This window comes from Pseudophryne corroboree, chromosome 5, assembly GCF_028390025.1.
Source record: "Pseudophryne corroboree isolate aPseCor3 chromosome 5, aPseCor3.hap2, whole genome shotgun sequence".
In the NCBI taxonomy this organism is placed as follows: Eukaryota; Metazoa; Chordata; class Amphibia; order Anura; family Myobatrachidae; genus Pseudophryne; species Pseudophryne corroboree.
The window spans coordinates 566048867-566063385 of record NC_086448.1 but is presented as its reverse complement, the minus strand read 5'-3'; the positions used below and the strand labels follow the sequence as shown (position 1 = coordinate 566063385).

Below are 14519 nucleotides of genomic sequence, written 5' to 3'. Positions count from 1 at the left end.
GGATTTTAGTGTATTTTCCTGCTTACAATCCGCAGGATCCTTTAGGGCCGCTGTGTCAGGAGACGGAAGTGCCACCTTTTTGGACAGCCGCGTTAGAGCTTTGTCCACCGTGGGGGTTGATTCACACCTTTCTCTGTCCCCAGAGGGGAACGGATATGCCACCGGAATTCTCTTGGAAACCTGTACCTTCTTGTCAGGATTTTCCCAAGCTTTTTCAAAAAGTCAATCGAGCCACATTTGCATTCAAAACACTCAACATATTTACCCAATCAGCCGTCGGCGGTGCCAACACAGTCACTCCCACAGTCTTTTCTGTCCCCACTCCAGCCTCCTCCTGGGAAGAGCACTGAGCCTCAGACATGTCGACACATGCGTACCTACACCCACAACCACACTGGGGCTATAGGGGACAGACCTACAGCAAAGCCTGTTAGAGAAACACAGAGGGAGTTTTGCCAGCTCACAACCCAGTACCTATCCCGGTACTGAAGCGTGTAAAATACAGCCCAGACCTGTTAGCGCTTTTATAGTTAATAAAATAGCACCAAATCTCTTGTGCCCCCCCACCCGTTTTGCACCCTGTTACTTGTACAGTAGTGTGGGAGGCCAGGCTCAGCGTCTCTGCAGCTGTGAAGAAAAAATGGCGCTGGTCAGAGCTGTGAGGGCTAAGCCACGCCCCTTTAATGGGGCGCTTCAGTCCCGCTTATTTTTTATATATTTATACTGGCGGGGGTCTGTATTTAGTGCCCAGGCACTGTATACACTTGTGCCAGTAGCAAATGAGGTTTTATGCTGCACAGGGCGCCCCCCCTGCGCCCTGCACCCTGCAGTGCCGTCTTGTATGTGGGAGCATGGCGCGCAGCGCGGCACCTCAGAAGCCATCTTCTGCCATCACTGAAGTCTTCTGATCTTCTTCTACTAACCCGGTTTCTGACTTCTGGCTCTGCAAGGGGGGTGACGACGCGGCTCCGGGAACGAGCATCTAGGCGTACCTAACGATCAGACCCTCTGGAGCTAATGGTGTCCAGTAGCCTAAGATGCAGGGCCTTGAAACTCACAGAAGTAGGTCTGCTTCTCTCCCTTCAGTCCCACGATGCAGGGAGCGTGTTGCCAGCAGGTCTCCCTGAAAATAATAAACCTAACATAAGTCTTTTTCTGAGAAACTCTGGAGAGCCTCTCAGTGTGCATCCAGTCTCACTGGGCACAGAATCTAACTGGAGGAGAAGGGGCATAGAGGGAGGAGCCAGTTCACACCCCTTTAAAGTCTTAAAGTGCCCATGTCTCCTGCGGATCCCGTCTATACCCCATGGTTCTTGAAGCATCCCCAGCATCCTCTAGGACGTATGAGAAACCTGTAGTTTACAGAAATTTATGATCCACAAACCTATTTAGTTCTAGGGAATAGGATTGCCACCTAACAACAGCAGGTGGGCTTGGGCAGCAAGCATCCAGATTCTCAGCTGAAAGGCAGGGGAGTGACATTTTTCCATCACTAACCTGCCGACACTAACAGTGAAGCTGCAACAGCCCAGCAGGCTAGGTTGTGCACAGGTCACATGCACAATAGCGGCTGGGCAGGGCTAAAGCTCACTAAGATTTTTTTAAAGCTTACTGATAGCAGTCCTAGGGGCAGATTTAACAAAGAATGATATTCTTGTAATCACTCTTTATGAATGATAAATGGTGCTCCAATCAATCAGCTCCAAATTGTCATGTTTTTGAAAACTGACATGAGCTGATTGGTTTGAGCACTATTTATCATTTGTAACAAGTGATAACAACAATATTACTCATTGTTAAATCTGCCCAGGACCGTTTCTTGGGGCAGGCGAGCAGTGCAAGTTTTTTTTTTATCTAGGTGTGTGGGGGGGGGGGGGGGGCAGGGGCATTTTTTTATATCATGGGGGGGCGCATTTTTAAATCTTGCACTGGGAGCCAAATTGGCTAGAAACAGCCCTGAATCTGCCCCTATTAACTAGTACACCTCAGGGTTAATATTGTGTCTGTTGGAAAAAAGAAGAATATCCACACATTTTATGTATGAACCCACTGAACAGTATATTTAAGCAAACAGTGCTGGTAAACCTTGCGAAAGTCAAACCCTGAGAAGAAATAAGCTTTATTATTATATTTAATTATTATTATTATTATTATTATTATTATTATTATTATTATTAATACAGTTGGAATAATAATAAATGTACACAACTAGAGAATAAAGTATATGTTTGAACTGACTTTTCTGTATTTGTTTTTTCATTTTCCAGTAACAGTTAAAGAAACAATATTGTAAAGAAACCTTTGTTTTGCCAGTAAAGGAACACAGATAATTGAGGCTTCTCAAATTTTAGGATCTTGCATAGCCAGACATTTGAGCTGATTTATCAACGCGTTTTATCATACACAATGAGTTTTAAAAACGTGTTGGTTTGATAAAACTTGTTGATAAATCAGCCCCTGTGTGTTCTTTTCTAATACTTCAGAAGGTCTATATGAATGTAAGTAAAGATAATAGACTAAGGGGGACATTTACTAAGCAGTGATAAGAGCGGAGAAGTGAGCCAGTGGAGAAGTGTCTCCATCAACCGCAGCAGCAGCTCTGTATCATTTTATAGTATGCAAATTATAGATGTTACTTCAGTGCTGATTGGTTGCCATGGGCAAATTCTCCACTGGCTCACTTCTCCGCTCTTATCACTGCTTAGTAAATGTCCCCCTAAGAGGTATATTTACTAAGGTATGAGTTTTTTGGAAGTGGAGATGTTGCCCATAGCAACCAATCAGATTATGGGGTATATGCAATTCACGGCGAATCGCGGCAAATTATCGCCGTTTTTTAATTCGACACAATTCGACAGGTGAATTCCGGCAGGTGGCTGCCGGAATTCACCATATTCAATGAAAAACGGATTCGACGGTCCCGCGGGCGAAAAACGGCCGATTTGCCGGATTTTGCCGCGATTTAAAAAAACGGGGAAAAACGGGAAAAACCCGTAAAAAAAATGGCGTGGGGTCCCCCCTTCAAAGCATAACCAGCCTCTGGCTCTTCGAGCTGGTCCTGGTTCTAAAAATGCGGGGAAAAATTGGGCAGGGATCCCCCGTATTTTTAAAACCAGCACCGGGCTCTGCGCCTGGTGCTGGTGCAAAAAATACGGGGGACAAAAAGAGTAGGGGTCCCCATATTTTTTACACCAGCATCGGGCTCCACTAGCTGGACAGATAATGCCACAGCCGGGGGTCACTTTTATACAGTGCCCTGCGGCCGTGGCATTAAATATCCAACTAGTCACCCCTGGCCGGGGTACCCTGGGGGAGTGGGGACCCCTTCAATCAAGGGGTCCCCCCCCAGCCACCCAAGGGCCAGGGGTGAAGCCCGAGGCTGTCCCCCCCATCCAATGGCTGCGGATGGGAGGCTGATAGCCTTGAGAAAAATGACAAGAATATTGTTTTTTCCAGCAGTACTACAAGTCCCAGCAAGCCTCCCCCGCAAGCTGGTACTTGGAGAACCACAAGTACCAGCATGCGGGAGAAAACCGGGCCCGCTGGTACCTGTAGTTCTACTGGAAAAAAAATACCCAAATAAAAACAGTACACAGACACAGTGACAGTAAAACTTTATTACACACTGCCGACACACACATACTTACCTATGTTGACACGCCGACTGCCACGGTCTCCGACGATCCGAGGGTACCTGTGAAAAAAATTAAACTCACCTTCCAGCGTCCAGAGGTACATCCACGTCCAGAGACACATCCACGTACTTGTTAAAAAAAAAAACCGAACACTCGTACCACCGGACTGAAACGGGTCCCATGCTTTCACATCAGACCCCTTTCCCTGAATGCCGGGACACCACGTGACTCCTGTCACTGAAGTCCCTTCAGCCAATCAGGAAGCGCTACTTCCGTGGCGCTCACCTGATTGGCTGTGCGCTGTCTGAGCTGTCAGACAGCGCATCGCAAAGCCTCTCCATTACTTTCAATGGTGAGAACTTTGCCGTCTGCGGGGGTTACCCGCGGTCAGCCGCTGACCGGCGGGTGACCTCACCGCTAGCCGCTAAGTTCCTACCATTGAAAGTAATGGACGGAGCTGTGCGATGCGCTGTCTGAGTTCAGACAGCGCACAGCCAATCAGGTGAGCGCAACGAAGTTGCGCTTCCTGATTGGCTTTAGAGACCTTTCTGTGACAGCTGTCACTCTGAGAGGTCTCTCTGCATTCGGGGTAAGGGGTCCCATGTGTAAGCATGGGACCCCTTTCAGTCCGGCATGGTACGGGTGTCCGGTTTGTTATTTTTAACAAGTACGTGGATTTATCTCTGGACCATGGCTGAGGTGAGTATATTGATCTTTTCTTTTCAGGTATCCGTGGATTCTACATGGAGAAGAGGACCGATGTCGGCGTGTGAACATAGGTAAGTATGTGTGTGTCGACGTATGAAATAAAGTTTTACTGTCACGGTGTGTGTGTCCTGTTTTTATTTGGGTATTTTTTTCCCAGTAGAACTACAGGTACCAGCGGGCCCGTTTTTCTCCCGCATGCTGGTACTTGTGGTTCTCCAAGTACCAGCTTGCGGGGGAGGCTTGCTGGGACTTGTAGTTCTTCTGGAAAAAACAATATTCTTGACATTTTACCAAGGCTAACAGCCTCCCATCCGCAGCCCTTGGATGGGGGGGACAGCCTCGGGCTTCACCCCTGGCCCTTGGGTGGCTGGGGGGGGACCCCTTGATTGAAGGGGTCCCCACTCCCCCAGGGTACCCCGGCCAGGGGTGACTAGTTGGATATTTAATGCCACGGCCGCAGGGCACTGTATAAAAGTGACCCCCGGCTGTGGCATTATCTGTCCAGCTAGTGGAGCCCGATGCTGGTGTAAAAAATACGGGGGACCCCTACTCGTTTTGTCCCCCGTATTTTTTGCACCAGGCGCAGAGCCCGGTGCTGGTTTTAAAAATACGGGGGATCCCCTGTCAATTTTCCCCCCGCATTTTTAGAACCAGGACCAGCTCGAAGAGCCCGAGGCTGGTTATGCTTTGGAGGGGGGACCCCACGCCATTTTTTTCAGGGATTTCACCATTCCATCTATAAAAAAAAAAAAATATATATATATATATATATTTTTAAAAATATATAAATAATACTTGTGCCTCCCAAAAAGACAAACCAAGTACCTAATCCATTCTAATATAAATAGATCTGATATTACCACGAAAAAAAACCACAAAAAAAACATGTTTTACATTTTTTTTATTGGTTTCACCCTCCAAAGTGTGGCGGATTGAAACTGACGAATTTGCTGTCTAAAAGCACTGCTGTCGAATTTCCAAACTTGAATTGAATATGCTTTTGTCGAATTGTAGCACTTGTATCATTGCAGAAAAGTCGAATTTGCAAAAAGTCGAATTTCAAAAAGTCGAATTTTGAAAGTCCGTTTTATGACGGAAAGCACTGAATTGCATTGACGAATTTTTTTTTTGGGCGAAAAATACCCGAAATTCGACAATTTCGGGAATTCGACCGCAATTGCATATACCCCTATAGCTATTATCTTATAGAAGCAGCCAGATAAATGTTAAGTGGAATTTTATTGAATGCTATTGGCAACATCTCCACTTCTAAAAAAAACTCACGCCTTAGTAAATATACCCCTAATTGTCTTGGAAGAGTAACCAACAGGAAGCAACAGTTACTTTATAATTTTTAGAAGGGGGGGATGGGTGCTATTGCTAGGTGGCAATTGTATCCCTAGAACAAAGAACATCTGTAGAGATTCCTGCAAACTATAGTTTGATCTTCAGGAGTATGCCATCTAGCAACAGCTTGTGGGAAGAGTACCACACAGCTGTAGGTTGTTGAGAGATCTAATCATTTATTCTTTATAATGGTACTCATAAACATATGAGATTATCAGTACTATCCTTCGATTTCGACCACATCTGTGAGAGAAATCGAAGGATTGTATGCACATTTTAGTACCTTTCGACGCGATGCGCGGGCACGCCATTCAAATATCGCGTCTCAAGATATTATGTGCTGCACATAATATTTATCGACTCGCAGTGCGATCGCATGTGTTTCTAGAAGATAAAGTGGATGGAGATAAAGTACCAGCAAACCAGCTCCTGTCATTTTTCAAACACAGCCTGTGACATGGCAGTTAGGGGTGCATTGGCTGGTACTTTATCTCCAGCCAAAGCTTAGTGAATAGACCCCTTTATCTCTCTCCACTTAATTACTCTCTAAAGGTGCGTGCACACTGGCAGATTTATCTGTTCAATCTGTCTGGTGAGAACAAAAATCTGGTAATGTATGGGAGCAAATGACAATTGACCATTAGCTCCTAAGCAGTGGAAAACAGACAATGGTTGTTCAAACAAATTGGTTAAATCAGTTTGATTTAACAAATTTATCCGAACAATCGTTTTAATCCATTTTCCAGTGATTGAGAGAAAATGGTTGATTGACATTTGCTTCCGCACATTACCAGATTTTAAAGCTTAGTACATCTACCCCCATATCTGATAAGAAAGTCATAGTAGTCAAAGAGAGGAAACAGAACCTGCCAGTTAATTAATATTTCCAGGCAGGCCTATTAATTTTAGAATTATGGCCCAAATGTATTAAGCCTTAACAAGTGATAAAGTGAAGAAGGATAAAGAGTGATAAATGTCCAGCCAACCAGCTCCTAACTGTCATTTTTCAAACATATCCTGTAACATGGCCATTATGAAGCTGATTGGCTGGTCATTTATCACTCTTTATCCATATCCACTTTATCACTTGTTAAGGCTTAATACATTTGGGCCTATGTTCCTTTCTTTGGTCTCCTGCCCAATCTCCAAAGCTTTCATACAAATGAATATTAAAGATTTTCCTCATTGTGTAGGACATAGCTATAATATTGTCTTGTGAAGAACTAGAACTCTGTGTGTCTCTTACGTTTAAAGAGATTGAAACGTTATTTTCTCAGCTCTCAGTTCTAAACTACTTATCTGAAGGCTGCTTTCTTCCCCAGATCATTTTCCTCGGGAGAAATCTTTCTAACCCAGTGCAGATACATCTTTCTATTTCTCCCCATTTTTCTGGAGGAGTCAGGTCCCATTATTCAAGGCATGTACTGGAAGGAGGAGTATTTCATCAGGATTCAACTTAGGAATCTTGCGAGTAGAGGCTGTTGTGCTGCTGACTGAGCTTTTATGACTGTTTATGGTAAAGGTATATTCTATTAAGAAAGATACAGTTATGTCACTGAGGTGTAATAAGGTCTATAGTTGGAAATTTTGCTATAAGCAAACCGTCCATGTGTACTACTCACTGAACTCCATGCAGCTGGACAGGTGAGGTGAATCCTTTTGTGCCAATGGATATTGTATAAATTGTGTTGGAGAAGCAAAGTAACATAACAGAAACTGGTACAGTAGCACTTTCCAATAAAACTGTAACCTTCAGTTTAGATGTATGGAGATGAAAAGGAAAGCATTCTGGAGTGTTCTATTTTAACACAGAAACCATTCAAGGGAATGTCATGCAAACTCTCCATGCAGAATCTTTTAAGTTTTGAAAAGTTGTTTGTTTGTTTTGTTTTTGTTTGTTTGTTTTTTTTATATAGGAAAGTTATGACTGGTCAACTATTTAAATATGGGTTTGTAAACTCTATTTTGCTCTGGTAGAGTACTGTTAAATTTGGTTCAGAGTCAGGCGGGGCTGAACCTCAAACAACTTTCATGAGCAGTCACATTAATGGCAAGTTAACACCAACTTGTAATATCTCTAACCATTTGTCTATTTATAAGATTTTTTTTTACTAAACTCTAGCTCTGGAAACATAATACCCTTACAGAAAGGGATTCATGCATTTACTTTGAGCTCTAGGCTTCAGCATCACAAAGGATCTACTGGTTTTATAACAAGAACTTCCTCCTTAAAGAAACTTTGGTCTAAACTGGTCTGCATGTGAGAGACTAGAATAATCCAGAGACAAAGGTACTAGTTCTGTAAAGCCTGCTCTAGTAAGCCATCTTGCTATTCTAGAATTTGTAAAATAGTTAAATGCTTGACCCACTACAAAGTACAGTAGTCTTGCTGATAGCTTTTAGAAGCGAGTCAGAGAGTGTATCCAAGCATATGGATTATCCTTCCTTTTCTGCCTTGTTAAGGACATATAACAGAGGACCAGCTGTAAAAGTAAGTTTAATTGAATTTGTCTGAGTCTTATTTGTGAGATCATCACCAACAAGTAATGCATCAAGAGTTGTGTCAATATTTGGTTAAAAAAAAGTGTCTGCACATCAGGTAGTCCTATGAATTACCTGAGCACCATACTGCATAATACTCTTTTATTAGTGTAGACCTGAATGCCTACTTAGAAATGTTACACACGTTAGAATATTCACACATAACCCAGTGTGAGGAGTATAGGATAGGCAGAGGTGTACTGGCAGCTAGAACCACATTTGTGATCTGGTATTAGGGTTCCCATTCAGTAGTGTGGGAATTATCAGATAGGGAAAGTGTCAAGGCCAGTACACACGGGGAGATTTCCCCAGAGATGTGTGATGAGCAATCTAGCAGGAATGCTCAGCACACATCTCTCCCCCATTCAGCACACAGGGGGTAATTCCAAGTTGATCGCAGCAGGAATTTTGTTAGCAGTTGGGCAAAACCATGTGCACTGCAGGGGAGGCAGATTTAACATGTGCAGAGAGAGTTAGATTTGGGTGGGTTATTTTGTTTCTGTGCAGGGTAAATACTGGCTGCTTTATTTTTACACTGCAAATTAGATTGCAGATTGAACACACCTTTCTTTCACACTTCTGCTAAACTTAGATACACTCCCAGAGGGCGGCGACTTAGCATTTGCACTGCTGCTGAAAGCAGCAAGCGAGCGATGAACTTGGAATGAGGGCCAATATCAGGAAACTTTGGGTCTGTGCCTAAGCTGGCATCCCTGTGAGGATTGATTGATTTATTTTTAGTTGGAACATCTGTCTTCAACATGTGCCTACCTCAGTAAATGTCTCATTATGATCAGAATCCATTTTTACCTCAGTCTGAGGGATTATATTTTATTTATTTCCTTACAACTAACACCTAAGGAGAAGGATCATGACAGTGACAAGCCTATGTGAGGTTATTTAATATGATCAAATCTGCTATAGTGAGAGGCAAAAATATGCCATATATCTGTGACAGAAACCAACCCTGTGGGGGAGATGTATTACAGCAACACGAATCGCCTTGGTAATGAGATGAAGCAGGAAGCTACATTGAGAAGATGTACAGTATTAACATCTCGTCTGCACCCCCCTCCGACGATCCCAGTCTGAGCACACAGCACATCAGCTTAGTGCCAATGCTCTGTATCTCCCTGCCCGGCCGACTCCACTGGGCATGCTAGCATCGCAAGATCTCCTGTGCAGCCCGGAGCCAGCAGCCGCCACAGCCAGAGGCAGGATGTCGTTATATTGCCGGCAGTCGGGATCCCCTGGCTGTGGTGTACGGGCAATTTAATACTCAGGGATAATTATTATGTGAAGTTTTTGGAGGTCTCTGTGCTAACTTATGTACTTTACTATAGGCTAAAGCAGAGGCGGATTGGCCATAGGGTTTACAGGGAAGATTCCCTGTGGGCCGACGCACCTGTGGGGCCTGTTTTGTTTGAGGACATGTGGTCTTTTTTACAGACATAATGAATAAGATGCAAAATAATTTGCATATATGAAAATGACTTTGCCACTTAGCCTGTGATTGCAAATGATCTAGTGTATGCTCTGTCTGCCTGCTTGGCTGACATATAAGATTGAGTGAATAGTGATTGGAAATACGGTTGGTGTAATAAGCAAGAAAATATATCTTACTAAAGAATGATATAGTTTCCTAAATTCTGAAGGTGCATCATATAATGTGCTCATAATATTTAATTTTATTTTCTTTTAACTTCCCCCTTGATGCTGGACATGTCCACTATCTGGGAAGTCTTGGGGGGAGGGTGCTGCTGCCATGGCCCATGGCTAGACCGTACACCTCTGGTGCTGCCCATGTGGGGCCACTAGTACAACATTTTTCAGGGCCGCCTTTTGTTCCCAATCCAGCCCTGGGCTAAAGGCTCAGACTCCTCGTGGAAATATAGTACATGGCAGTATTACAGTACAATTTAGAATACCATTTGCACAGATATTAATGGCACAGTCTTTCGGTTGGAATTTTATTGTACTAAAATGTTTCTGCTTACTTTTCTTGTTGGGAGAACTTTAAAGTAATTAACACATAAACAGTACTTATATTATGCTCAAAATATGTTTCAAGTACATACTCGTTCATACATAGAAAACAAACTGCACTACACAGTGTAAAATAAATAACAATCCTATCACTAAAATGCAAGGTTAATGCCACAATCCCCCCCAAAATTTCTTTGCTATTGGGGCCCCTTTAACCGCTACAATGTTCAGCTAGCTGAATTAAGTTTATAGTGCACTCTTCAGTAAATTTAATATCCTGCAGACAAATAACAAATACTTGAAGTAAATGTTGTAAATAGGAGAGAAGAAAATGTGAAGTGTAGCTGATGCTGACTAGCCGGACGGTTCTGCATTTATTTCCTGTTAGTAATCACTTTCTCCTTAGTAACAATTTCCTCCCGTATTTTGCAGCAACAATAAACTTTTAGCAACTATGTTTCATTCACATTGGCTTCTTACCAAACTTAATATTCCGTGTTGTAACTACTGTAAGTAAAGTTTATCTGAAGATTTTATTAACTAGTTTCTGTGACTGTTCTCTATGCAAGGGCTGACAGGGAGATGCACGCTGCTCTGCTGGGGAGTGTCTGCTTACGACTGTACAACTTAGTCCTGACAAGTTGTTGAACTGTAGCTGACAATTAAAGTTTAAGTAGCTGTGTGTCCCTGGATGTACTGGCTGCTCTTGAAAGTAATCATTAATTGAAGGTACAATTCTGATGGCACTAAGCAGCTTACGGTATCTAAATTAATTTTGCTTGCTGAACACACTATCAAATGCAATGTAAGCGGCAATGTAAAAAGGTCTCTGTCCCTGTTAGGCGCACTTTCCCTCTCTTCCTATTCCTAAGAAAGCTGGTGATGCATATTGTAGGTAGTGTAGCAGCATTACTGACCTGTAATTAGCCACTGTGAGCTGACCGATCATCCATCTGTCTACAGCTATAGCAAAGCAATGTCTCTGCTCCTCCCACTGGCTGTCACTCAGATGCTTTGACTGTCGCTCAGGCACTTTGAGGGCAGAGAGGCTGGGTTGAGGATGACTTGTAACTCACGTACTCACTTCCAGTGCTGCCCCACCGGCTCTACCCTACTTCAGGGAGCTGCGTCTCTCTGTCCTGCCTCCCTGGTTAGGAATCACAGCAGCCGCACCGGCCTTGTTTCACAGCACCTCCTGTCAGTACAGCTCCCTAAGATGGCTGCCAGCCAACTCCCAACTGTCACCACCATTAGTTAACTGCCACAGCCCAAGCTGACTCTCTACCTGGAATCCATATGTTTCTTGCTGACTGGTCAGTTTCCTAGTGGCAGGAGCAGCACTCAGGGCACAAATAACCCTTTTTCTCTGACGTCCTAAGTGGATGCTGGGGACTCCGTCAGGACCATGGGGATTAGCGGCTCCGCAGGAGACAGGGCACAAAACTAAAGCTTTAGGATCAGGTGGTGTGTACTGGCTCCTCCCCCCATGACCCTCCTCCAAGCCTCAGTTAGGTTTTTGTGCCCGTCCGAGCAGGGTGCAATCTAGGTGGCTCTCTTAAGGAGCTGCTTAGAAAAAGTTTTTAGGTTTATTATTTTCAGTGAGTCCTGCTGGCAACAGGCTCACTGCATCGAGGGACTTAGGGGAGAGAAGTTCAACTCACCTGCGTGCAGGATGGATTGGCTTCTTAGGCTACTGGACACCATTAGCTCCAGAGGGAGTCGGAACACAGGTCTCACCCTGGGGTTCGTCCCGGAGCCGCGCCGCCGACCCCCCTTGCAGATGCTGAAGATTGAAGGTCCAGAAACCGGCGGCAGAAGGCTCTTCAGTCTTCTTGAAGGTAGCGCACAGCACTGCAGCTGTGCGCCATTGTTTGTCACACACTTCTCACCAACGGTCACGGAGGGTGCAGGGCGCTGCTGGGGGCGCCCTGGGCAGCAATGTAAATACCTTTTATGGCTAAAAAATACATCACATATAGCCCTTGAGGCTATATGTGACCCCTGCCAGATATTACAAACTACGGGAGAAAAGCCCGCCGGAATAGGGGGCGGGGCTTATTCTCCTCAGCACACAGCGCCATTTTCCTGCTCAGCTCCGCTGTGAGGAAGGCTCCCAGGACTCTCCCCTGCACTGCACTACAGAAACAGGGTAAAACAGAGAGGGGGGGCACTTTTTATGGCGATATTTTATATATTTAAGCTGCTATAAGGATACAACACTTATATAAGGTTGTTCCCATATATATTATAGCGCTTGGGTGTGTGCTGGCAAACTCTCCCTCTGTCTCCCCAAAGGGCTAGTGGGGTCCTGTCTTCGATAAGAGCATTCCCTGTGTGTCTGCTGTGGGTCGGTACGTGTGTGTCGACATGTATGAGGACGATGTTGGTGTGGAGGCAGAGCAATTGCCGGTAATGGTGATGTCACCCCCCAGGGAGTCGACACCGGAATGGATGGCTTTGTTTATGGAATTACGTGATAATGTCAGCACATTACAAAAATCAGTTGACGACATGAGACGGCCGGAAAACCAGTTGGTACCTGCCCAGGCGTCTCAGACACCGTCAGGGGCTGTAAAACGCCCTTTACCTCAGTCGGTCGACACAGACCCAGACACGGACACTGAATCTAGTGTCGACGGTGAAGAAACAAACGTATTTTCAAGTAGAGCCACACGTTATATGATCACGGCAATGAAGGAGGCTTTGCATATCTCTGATACTGCAAGTACCACAAAAAGGGGTATTATGTGGGGGGTGAAAAAACTACCTGTAGTTTTTCCTGAATCAGAGGAATTGAATGATGTATGTGATGAAGCGTGGGTTAACCCAGATAGAAAAGTGCTAATTTAAAAAAAGTTATTGGCATTATACCCTTTCCCGCCAGAGGTTAGGGCGCGCTGGGAAACACCCCCTAGGGTGGATAAGGCGCTCACACGCTTATCAAAACAAGTGGCGTTACCGTCTCCTGATACGGCCGCCCTCAAGGATCCAGCTGATAGGAGGCTGGAAACTACCCTAAAGAGTATATACACACATACTGGTGTTATACTGCGACCAGCCATCGCCTCAGCCTGGATGTGCAGTGCTGGGGTGGTCTGGTCGGATTCCCTGACTAAAAATATTGATACCCTGGATAGGGACAGTATTTTATTGACTATAGAGCAATTAAAGGATGCTTTTCTTTATATGCGAGATGCTCAGAGGGATATTTGCACTCTGGCATCGAGAGTAAGTGCGATGTCCATATCTGCCAGAAGAAGTTTATGGACGCGACATTGGTCAGGTGATGCGGATTCCAAACGACATATGGAAGTATTGCCGTATAAAGGGGAGGAATTATTTGGCGTAGGTCTATCGGATCTGGTGGCCACGGCAACTGCCGGAAAATCCACCTTTTTACCTCAGACCCCCTCCCAACAGAAAAAGACACCGTCTTTTCAGCCGCAGTCCTTTCGGTCCTATAAGAACAAGAGGGCAAAAGGACAGTCATATCTGCCCCGGGGCAGAGGAAGGGGTAAGAGAGGGCAGCAAGCAGCCCCTGCCCAGGAACAGAAGCCCTCCCAGGGTTCTGCAAAGCCCTCAGCATGACGCTGGGGCTGTACAAGCGGACTCAGGAGCGGTGGGGGGTCGACTCAGGAATTTCAGCGCACAGTGGGCTTGCTCACAGGTGGACCCTTGGATCCTGCAGGTAGTATCTCAGGGTTACAGGTTGGAATTCGAGAAGTCTCCCCCTCGCCGGTTCCTAAAGTCTGCTTTGCCAACGTCTCCCTCAGACAGGGCGACGGTATTGGAAGCCATTCACAAGCTGTTTTCTCAGCAGGTGATAGTCATGGTACCCCTCCTACAACAGGGAAAGGGGTATTACTCCACGCTATTTGTGGTACCGAAGCCGGACGGCTCGGTAAGACCTATTCTAAATCTGAAATCTTTGAACCTGTACATACAAAAATTCAAGTTCAAGATGGAATCACTCAGAGCAGTGATAGCGAATCTGGAAGAAGGGGACTTTATGGTGTCCCTGGACATAAAGGATGCTTACCTGCTTGTCCCAATTTGCCCTTCACATCAAGGGTACCTCAGGTTCGTGGTGCAAAACTGTCATTATCAGTTTCAGACGCTGCCGTTTGGATTGTCCACGGCACCTCGGGTCTTTACCAAGGTAATGGCCGAAATGATGATTCTTCTGCGAAGAAGAGGCGTATTAATTATCCCTTACTTGGACGATCTCCTGATAAGGGCAAGGTCCAGAGAACAGCTGGAGGACGGAGTAGCACTAACCCAAGTAGTGCTGCAACAACACGG

The 14519-nt window shown here is 45.0% G+C and overlaps 1 long non-coding RNA gene across 1 annotated transcript in view; it reads right to left on the bottom strand.

Annotated features, from left to right (window-relative positions):
- LOC134929226 (uncharacterized) overlaps positions 1–11617 on the bottom strand; it is a 237948-nt gene extending 226331 nt beyond the window's left edge. The window contains exon 1 of the long non-coding RNA XR_010178396.1: positions 11135–11617. This is a non-coding gene — a long non-coding RNA (uncharacterized LOC134929226). The remainder of the gene's footprint in view (positions 1–11134) is intronic.
- Positions 11618–14519: the final 2902 nt, after the last annotated feature.